This window comes from Emydura macquarii, unplaced genomic scaffold (assembly GCF_026122565.2).
Source record: "Emydura macquarii macquarii isolate MOO-44397 ecotype Brisbane River unplaced genomic scaffold, CSIRO-AGI_Emac_v2 contig_2636, whole genome shotgun sequence".
Classification (NCBI taxonomy): Eukaryota; Metazoa; Chordata; order Testudines; family Chelidae; genus Emydura; species Emydura macquarii.
The window spans coordinates 3,180,013-3,188,898 of record NW_027132773.1 but is presented as its reverse complement, the minus strand read 5'-3'; the positions used below and the strand labels follow the sequence as shown (position 1 = coordinate 3,188,898).

Genomic DNA, 8,886 nt, shown 5'->3' with positions numbered 1-8,886 from the left:
GCTTGCAACAATGTGGGTGATTGAGGATCACACCAAGAATGCAGTTGCAGCATGACAATGCAAAACCCATAGACTTACATGGGGTCTTTTCCCTATAAAATGGGACAAGAAGATGAAGGCTGGAGGTTCGGGTCTACAACATCACATCAGCCAGGAGTACCGATGCGCATCGGCAGAACCTTGCTCCTCATCCTCATGCTCTAGTCACCTGGCCAGTGACTATCATGAGCACCAAGAAGCTGGTAACTATGACATCTGGAAGATCCCTATGTATGGTTTGTCTGTCTCTATCTGTGTGTGTCTGTCAGTGTGTGTGAATGTGAATGAAAGCATCAATTGAAACATGTCTCTGTAATTTGTAGTATTGATATAATGTTAATACTGTTTTCCTAGTGTTTACATTATTATTAATGCTATTTCACTAAGTAGAGCACAATATTAATGTTATTACAGTGTTGATACTTTTCTTTTCTTTGATACTATCTACAGAAGTTTCTGTGTTCACAATAAATGCGGCTTGTTGCCTTATCCCCTAATAAGATCCTGTAATATTTGTTATTTGGGTAACACAGAGACCCCAATGCCACCGAGGTTGCAGCTTCAGTAGTCAGGGTAGGAAGAAGCCCTGGGGGGTTTTAGACAAAACTCCTTAAGTTGTCAATGTGTTTTGGCTGGATCCCTGTTGACCAACTGGCAGAACACCCATCACAGTTATCACCCTGGGCTGAGACCCCGTAGAGTAGGGAGGGACCAGGTCCTCCTCCTCCGGCTGCCACCCACCCTTAGGTGGTGGCCTACCCTGCCTGACTATTAGGCCAAATCACCATATTGACCCTGGCCACTGGGCCTTACTGCCCTGTGGCTAAGGGTGAACTCACTGACTCTAGCCACTAGACAACACTACCCTGGAGCTGGAATTGGCCAGGGAGACTTAAGTGTGGGCCAACCCAGCCCTGTCCCCTCACCAAAAGGGACTGGGTACATTCACTGTGCAACAGGCACACACATCCCTGTTTTGGTACCTTCCCACCTTGCCCCAGAGTACACTAACAGAAAGGGCTACTTTTTTATGGTTATAGAAGTGGTGGATCACCAGGGACACTTCATTGATATCAACATTGGTTGGCTTGGAAAGGTTCATAATACTCGCATCTTTAAGAAAAGATTACTGTTCAAAAAGCTTCAAGCAAGGATTTTCTTTCCTGACCAGTGGATTACAATTGGTGATTGTAACATGGTTTGACTCACTGCCTTGGCGCCTCCTGCTGGCTATCTGGGGAATCAACTCTCAGCTGGGCAGACACCCTTCTCTGCAGTGTCTCAGCCTCCAGCTTGTCTCCATTGGACCCTCCTCGTGACTCCACTCTCCAGCTGAGTCACAATCCATGTTCCCCCTTCCAGGGGATTCTGCAGTTCATTCTTACCGCTTCGTTTCATGGCCATGGCAATCCTGCCACCACTCCAATGGCCCCGAGCCCACTCACTACTCCAGGTCTCGGCCCAGGGACCCTATGTATGTGACAGCCTTCCGCTGCGTCTCCCCCACAACCCCTCTGTGGATTTCCTTGAGCCACTTCCAGGTAGCTCCAGTACCTTCTCTGCCTTTGCTTCAGGGCATATGGCTCTGCTGAGTCCCAGCAGCCAACCAATGCTCTGTCCAGGGTGCTGACATTCCTCCCTCTTCAAGTTCCTGGGAGTCACTCTGCTTGCTTGGCTCTGCAGCTCTCTTTTATACCGGCCTCCAGGGCCCTGAGTAACTGTGACACAGCCCCTTCCTATTGGCTACCTTTCATGCAGCCTCCCCAGTGGCCCTCTTAACCCTTTCCTGACCAGTTCAGGGCAGGTGCCCCGCCACAGTGATATTGAAATCCCAGTAGTGATCCTGGGGCGCCCAGTCTACCTCTTACTCCCTTGGTCATGAAGCTGTACACTGGCTGCCTTGGCTGAATCGGGGAAAGATTCAGGTACTGGCTCAGCAGGTGCAGAATGACAATTGAATGTGCTATTAGTAGATAGAAGGGATGCTGGCCTCCGCACTGGATCTCAGTGAGAAAAATATCCACTGGTTATAGCTGCCTGTTTTGTCCTGCATAATATCTGTGAGACAAAGGGTGAAAAGTTGCTGCTGTGGTGGAGTGGCTGTCTGCTGAGTTTGAGCAGCCAGACCCAAGGGCTATTAAAAGAGCTCAATGCAAAGCTATGTGACTGAAGGAGAGCTTGAAAAAGCACATTTTTCTGCAGAAAGCAGTCATGGCTAGTACTTTTCTGAACCCTTTCAGGGACAAGGATAGGCTGAATGGCAGTATATTTTATTGGCACCGTAAATATCTACCAAGTCATAGATATACATAGACACACTCATAGATCAAGACCATGAAATATTTACTTGCTGGGGCTGGTGAAGCTAAATGCATTAATGTTTGTTACCTGCTTTGAGGTCTTGAAAGGGAAGATGTTATAGACATACTATAATAATAATAAATAAAATTATATAGCTTCCCTGTGATATACTAATGTCACTTCTTTCAACCATATGCTTCTGAAACAATACTCTCAGTCAGCAGCAGAGTGAGTGAGCCAACTTCTCGGCTGTCAATAGTGTCTTTATTACTGTGAAGTTATCAGGAGCTGACTCAACACGCTATGCTGCAGAAAGAACTTCTGTCTGGGTGGCAGGTAGCAGTTTGGTGTACCTGGAACAGATTCAGTCCTTGTCCTTTGGTTGCCACTATATTTGTCAGCAGGAACATCTTAGAGCTTTCTCCTTTGTTTTGCCTGGCTTGTCTCCCAGGAAACCACGGTTGTCTTGGAAACCACAGTTGGTGGGAGACCTCCCCCTCAGGTAGGTAAAACAGGTAAACATGGGCCCTAAGAGCTCACCAATCCCCACAAAATTGAAAAGGCAAGGGGCAGTATTTTTAATAAGGATTTAAATGCCTCAGAAAGTTAAAATGAGTGTGACGGGATGGGCTTACCCCACACTGAGCAGGAAAGAGTTAAACCCACCCTATGGATAGTGGAAGTCCCACCCCCTAGGTTGTGCTGGGCATGCTCTAACTGCTGCCCCAGTATAAAAGGGAGAAACCCAGCTCATTCTAGGCTGACTGCTGAGGAAGGAGGACACTTGAGGGGGGCTCCAAGCAGGGAGCCACTTCAGCCCCTAGCTAAGGGAACCAGAGGTTCTGGAGACCCAAACGGAGATCCGTTGCCCACAACCAACTGCCCAGAGCCAGACAGCCAGGGAACCTGAAGGCCCCAACGAGATCCGGATGACAGCATCAGAAGACATGGTAGGAAGTAGCCCAGGGAGATGGAGTTAGCGGTATCTCCTGCCTGAGACTGGTTGGTGTGTTGCAGTGGGATCCATGCTGATGAGGATGGTGACCATTCCTGTCATGGACAGGGGCCTAAGCTGGAACATGATGGAGCTGGGTGGGCCTGTGTCCCTCTACCCCTGTCGCCACTAAGGGTGACAGTGACCCCCCTAACTCTGCTTCAGACTGCAGGGGTGCACAAACTCCTGCCATAGCTACAGACTTCTTACTGCCCCAACCTGCTGGAGGGCTGGGGGCTACAGACAGCATCTCTTGCCTGAGCTTGCTAGAGGGTCCAGGCTGTAGACTGCTTGCTACACTGCCCTGCTTGGGAGCTTGGGCTATATAGACTATTGACTCTGGCTGCTAGGCTGTGTTGCCCCGGCCCTAAGGATAGCACCCCAAATCGGACCCTTGAGTCATATGGCTGGGAGGTTGGGAACAGTCTGGTCAGCTGTGCCTGTGGGGAACCCCTACTACTCCTTTGCCCCCCAAATTTCCCCATCAGGGGACGGGATGGGATGGGCTTACCCTGTGACAGACAGCCTGTTTTATTTGGGCATCTACAGATGGCCTGTGCTACCACAGAGGTAGGCCATTTGATCACCTAACTAAGGAACAGAGACTCTGCCTCATTTAGATTTAAAGAATGCCTTTGTTCTCTGGGGAGTCCTTAGCACCCCTCAAGTGAGAATTCCTAGCCATACACTCATCAGCAACAACATCACACTTTATAAACTATATATAAATGCACCGTTAATATACAGAGTTTAATAAATGTTTTAATAATAGTTGATCAGTTCTTACACAGTTAGAATCCACTAGCTCAGTTGGTTGCTTGTATCTATAACGCTTTCTACTGATGTGCTTACGACCATTTGTACCACAGTACTCATGTCTATAACATGCTTGTACGAGCTAATAATATATTAACCCTGTATAAACCAAGTGTACCCTTAATATAAAGTGCTACTGAAATAACAATTATAATAGTAACATTAAAATCTAAAACTTCCTCAAAACTCTGATATGTCAGGGCTTGGTCACATGGCTGTATTCAGAAAACTACAAACATGCAACATTCTTCCCCACACCACACAAAATGAATACATTTTTTATTTATAAAGCTCATTTCCAACTCTTCCAGATGCGCAGCTCCCTTTAAATGAGAACATTCCTTTCAGCAGTATGTAAGTGAAAGCTATTAAAGAAAAAAGTTAAAGCCATCAGAAAAATAGGTGTGTAATGAACATTGCCATGGGGCAGTCTTATTAAGTTCCAGCAATATTTAGGTCTGCCCAAGTTTATTTGATCTGCTTCTAAACCAAAAATGGGTACTTTTGTACTCTTGCTTGATCTTACACAGACATTACTGTATATATGTGAGTTCTCTCAACAGAAAGTTGCTGTGTAAGAGCTAAGTATTATTATTTATGTTGGAAAAACTCCATCGCTTTTCTTCACAATGACTTTCTTTTAATTTACAAAAGCAGAGGGGGATAAAAATGTACTCCCATCCTTTTTGCTTATAATCTCTCCCTTTGTGTCTGATCATCATGGAACTGACTATTCCATTACACTGAAGAGTACATGGTATCCTTTATGATGATACATTTTCAGTAGAAAAAAATTCTGAAAGTGGAGATGGGGGCTGCATAGTTTTGGGTATTTCCATCCTTCTGGAAATCTTAGAGTAGAATGCATAAATTAGTAGAGACTTCCAGACCTGCTTGGTCCCTGAGGTGGATGTCAACATAGATCATAAAACCTGTGCGGGTAATTTATTTAATTTTTGGAAGTTGAAAAAGTTGGGGTGCATTCTGGTTTAGAATATAGGTCCATGTCACATGACCTGAGCTGGATTATAAAAGATTGACAATGTCACATGCTGAGGTGACAACGGTATGTTCCAGTGATCTGAACAATATCGACTAGTGGTACTGGTTTTCCTTTGTAATTAAATACAGATAAAATATAACATCAAACAAGGTAACACTACTAACGGGATATATTTAGGATGGAGGTCAGGATAAACATCTGAACTCTTCTGCCAGATGAGATGATTATTCTGCCTCTCTTTGGACATCTGTCAGAAGTGTGTGTCTGTCTGTCTGTGTCTGTCTCTCTCTCTCTCTCTCTCTCTCTCACTCACTCAAATTTGGTTTTCTGTTTTGTCCACTTCTTGTTTTCAGAGCTGTTCCTTCTACAGTTGCCTGCTCAGTCACTGATGAGGTGAGTTTGACACCCAGAAGTTTTGATTGCTGGTCCTAATGCTTTTCACTCTGTGGCTCAGTGGGCGTATGTTGATTCTGTTTACACAGGAGCACTGCCAGTAGCATTCTGGATGTCCTCAAGAAACAAAGTCTGTGTCCTCCTTGCTTTTGTTCCTCTTTTAGGTCTGCCCTTAAGGGTGGTTATGATGTATGATGATAGGCAAGCCCTTTGTTTGTTTTCCATTGAAGCAGATGGAGTTACACCAGGAATGACTTTGGCCCTACATAATCACTAGCCTAGCATATGTGATTAGATATGGAACTGTAGCAGTGTGATAATAAACAGCTTGAGGAAGTAAAAATAAGTATACTAAATCTATAAGTGATGGACTCAGATATTTAAAATGGTATTCCCTGGGGCTCCAAAGGACACTGTGTGGTATGGAGGAGCAGATCCCTTGAGCTCCAGAGACATTTGCTGATAGCCACTTTCACCCTGAGACTCTGCTTGACTTCTCCACCCACTCCCTAAACAAAGAATCAGGTACCACTTTTACATGCAAGTAAGCAGCTATTTGACCACTGCAGGCTCTGCAAGTGGCTGAAAAATAAGGGGAATGGGCACCTCCCAACCTCCTGAAGAATATGGATGACAACGAGGAAACTGAGTCTATGATGGGCCTGCTGAAAAGAGTTGCAGCAGACACACTAGAAATCCAGATCACAATGGCCGCTAGGCAATCAACTGTTGCATCAGTTGATTCCACTCTGCAAGCCCTGACAGGACTGATGAAGCAAGATATAAGTAATGGAGCATCAGGTGCAAGGCTCTCTGCCCAGGTGCAGAGAAGCCTTAAAGACATCATCTGTAAAATCTAAACTGGCAGACCTCAGGGGAGGTCTTGCCATAATAATCTGCAAAGTATAGGGGGTACCTGAAGGAGCAGAGTAAGGCAAAACCCTAGAATTTGTCCCCCAGCTCTTTACAGAAGGGCTTAGACTACCAGATGGTTTTGAGTTTCAGCTAGAAAAAAGCACATAAGTGCCTGGCTCCTATATCAGTCCCAACTGCCAGACCTCATGCATTGATTGTCAAGTTTCTCAGAGTCACTCTAAAAGCGGAAATAATGCAGCTTAACTCATGATTTTAAAAAAACCTGTTGGGGGGATGCTCTATAATGAGAATTTTTCAGTGTTTAGCAAAAGCTGTGGTAAACAGAGATCATCTTGTAGTAGGGTTAGGGAATTTGCCAAGCAACAAGGGCTCAAATATTCCATTATGTTTCCAGCTCAATTCCATGTCTGGATCCTTGAGGATCCATTCCCTTCCAAAGCCCCAAGAAGCAGAAAGTCTTTTTAAATAGCCTGCAGAAAACTTTATTATTAATGATGTTTATTACAGACAGTAGTGCCTAAAGGGCCAACCAAGAATGGGGCCCCATAGTGCTAGGCACTTTACAAACAGAGTAGCAGACTGTCTGGCCCCGAAGAGATTATAATCTAAATAGACAAGACCCCCACAGGGTGGGGGAAGGAGTAGAAATACAAGCAGAGTGAATAGTGTGGAGAAAAGATCACGTTAGTGCCTAGACTTTATTTATCTGTTGGTGGATTTAGGTAGGAGGGGATAATCTAAATGGAAAGGAAAGGGAAGAGGGGGAGGACAGGGCAGAAGAGGGGCATGTGTGGAGTGAAGCTGAAGTGAAGAGACTGAAGGAGGGGAATGGGGAGAGAAAGAGTGGGCTGTTTGCTGCAATCAGCTCAGGGCAGAGAACGTCCAGTAAAAATGGTGGAGAGTTCTCTGAATGTCTGAGTATTTGTTCTGTGTTACCAAATCCACTTCCCTTGAGATCAGTTATGTCTGCCCTACCTATATATATGAACATATCCAGAGACTGTGATAACTTTCTTTTCTGGGTTCTCTTCTGCTCTTAGCTTAGTCTTCATTAACTTTTGTGACATGTGTCATGCTGATTGAATCGGGGGGCCCTTGAGGTGTATTCAGGAGCTCTGATTACTCCCTTTTACACCAGTCTTGTGTTGGGGGTGTCACGTTGGTTAGACTGGGGGGAGCATTTAGTATACAGTTTAACATCAGTATGTCAAAATCATAATAATTCATGTGAGATATGCCATGTCAGGTACTGTTAGAAAGGTTAAAATGTATTAGGTAAGATGATAATACTTATGTTCATGTGTGATATATGTAATGGAAGTTATGGATATATTTGATATACCTGTATTTCAAATTGTAATACCTGAGACACACCCTAGACAGGATGGCGTCAGGACAATAGCCTGCTCAATGGCCCATTAAGACACTCAGAGGCCAAGGGCCCAGGGGAGAAACCAAAGACAGACCTGAGGAGTCACCAGGACTGTCTCATGTGACTCTGGACTCCAGTTTGGTTCTGGTAAAATTCACAAGCAGCATGTAAGAGGCCAGAGGTTATATAAGACAAGGCTTTGGAATCCATTTGCTTCTCCAGTCGGGATTCAGCTTCAGCTACCAACCTACCTCTGGATCAAGTCATCTGCAACTGAAGCTATAAAACAAAGGACCGAGGCCCATCCAATTACTGGATGTATACCAGAGGAACTTTACAAGCCTGCAAACTCCCCAATTCTTCTAGAAACCTGATGTATATGGACTTTTAATCATTTGTATGCATCTGATTACTTTAAGCCTTTAACATTTCTCTTATGGTTTGTTTGTTTCTTTTTATAATAAATCTTTAGTTTTAGTTACTAAAGGATTGGCTGGCAGCGTGGTATTTAGGGTAAGATCCAAACTTATATTGATCTGGTACTGTGGCTGACCCTTTGAGGTCAGAGGGAACCTTTTTAGTAAAGAGCATAGAGTTTAAATAACTAGTCTCTTTATTGGACCTAGTGGCTGACTGAGAAGTCGGAGACTGGAATGCAGTCAAGGGGGCTGTGTGTATTTGTATATTGGCTTCTTGATAACCAGTGTGGGGAATCAGAAGCACAGTTTGTGGCTGGTTGGGAAGTCTGGCTTCAGTGTCACCCACCAGTGCAGGGAGAATCTGCTCCCTTTTTACAGCCTGCCCTGACCTTGGCATTTTCAGGTGGCTGCCCTAGGCACGGAAGGATTACAACATGTAATTCAACTCCAGACTTCAGTGGCTGAATGTGAAGTGTCCCGTGAGGGGAGTTAAGGGAAGTGAATATTCTTCCTAAGCTTCTCGATGTTCTCAACCCACAGCCTGCCAAATGCTTGCAGCCCTATCAGCATACAGCTGTGGGACATCTTGCTTAAAAAAATGTGAAGATTGCCACATGAATTGCCTCACTCCCAGGTCCTGGCAAGGGTGGGGCCGGGGCCAGCTGAGGGGATG

The 8,886-nt window shown here is 45.0% G+C and overlaps 1 long non-coding RNA gene across 1 annotated transcript; it reads left to right on the top strand.

Annotated features, from left to right (window-relative positions):
* The first annotated feature begins 3,119 nt into the window (after positions 1-3,119).
* LOC137163631 (uncharacterized) lies at positions 3,120-5,891 on the top strand. The gene is made up of 3 exons (XR_010922742.1): positions 3,120-3,290; positions 5,507-5,546; positions 5,636-5,891. It is a non-coding gene; the product is annotated as an uncharacterized lncRNA (long non-coding RNA).
* The last annotated feature ends 2,995 nt before the right edge of the window (positions 5,892-8,886 follow it).